Source organism: Ciona intestinalis, unplaced genomic scaffold, assembly GCF_000224145.3.
Source record: "Ciona intestinalis unplaced genomic scaffold, KH HT001166.1, whole genome shotgun sequence".
Classification (NCBI taxonomy): domain Eukaryota; kingdom Metazoa; phylum Chordata; class Ascidiacea; order Phlebobranchia; family Cionidae; genus Ciona; species Ciona intestinalis.
Window position 1 is genome coordinate 1 of NW_004191487.1, and position 1,507 is coordinate 1,507.

Genomic DNA, 1,507 nt, shown 5'->3' on the forward strand with positions numbered 1-1,507 from the left:
TATGTTAACAAATAATGGTACTGTTTTAAACTAAACATTTTTACAAATTCAGTTTGCAAAATTGGAAAAAAAATGTTTTGTATACTAATGTAAACGAATTTTTTAAATAAATTTTTTATGTTAGACAATTTAAGTTATGGTATTGTTTTAAAATAAATTTTTTTACTAATTCGGTTTGCAAATTTAAAAAAAATGTTGTGTAAACCATTTATTTTAATACAATTGTGTTATATTATATTTTGCAAACCAAGTTAGTAAAAATTTTAATTTAAAACAGTACCATTACTTGGTTATTAATATAAAAGTTTTATTAAAAAAATTTGTATACATTAGTTTACAACATTTTTTTTTAATTTGCAAACTGAATTAGTAAAAAAATTTGGTTTAAAACAGCACCATTACTTGTTTAAGCAATATAACATGAAAATTTTTATAGAAAAATCTCGTTGACATATGATACCATAATATTTTTTTAATACAATTGCGTTATGTTATATTGCTGAAAACAAGTAATGGTACGCTTTCAAACTAAAAATTTTGACTAACTCCGTTTCCAAATTTAAAAAAATATTTGATGTGTATAATAATACAAACCAATTTCTTAATAAAAGTTTCATGTTATATTCCATCCATGTCTTGTCCCAAGTTTTATCCAAATTTGTTTCATATTTTGTTCTTGTTTTACCCATGTTATGCTCATATCTTCACTATCACAAACAAAAATACAAATATTTTATATTTTTAATTAATATTTTAATTTTGTACAAAACCAGGAACATCATCAGGAAAAATATATCAATACGACATAAATTAAATTAATGAAGAATGCATATAACAATAACAACAAGCAATGCAATAAAAACTTTCAAAAAAATAAGGAAAAATCATTAAGATATACTCACATAATCACCCACAAAGTAACCTGCATGGTAACTCGTAAGCTGGCATGGGGGTTAAACCCGTGTGATAACGACTGTCGTTTTCCGGCCACCCGAGGATAAAGTAAGTTACATTCATTCATTCATTCAAGTATGTTCAACTAAGAACCCATTGCTTCATACCTTTCTGTGTGATTACCTATATTCCATATGTTTAGAAGACAAACCAATCAGCATCAACTGAGTTGAAGCAATCAATATAAAGTGTCTTGCCCAAAAACAAACACACATATTGGTAACAGCATTGAACATTATCATGTATTAGAAGTGGAACACTTGCACTGTTGTTTTACATATGGCCTAAAACAGCGGTTCCCAAACTTTCCTAAAATTTTTGCCTGGTGAACCCTTTGCAATTATTTTAAATTTCGCAGCCCTATAAAAATTACAGAAGGAAAAACCCAAAACCACACCAAATGATAAAACAAAAACTATCAAATACGGCAAGCTGTTTAATGGGATGGGTGCACTTGTTTTGCCGCAATTAACTCATCAATGTTTGGTTTGGTTATGGATCACAATCATTGCTTCATTGCGGTCCCTCTGAAACTGCTGTATGGATCCAGTTT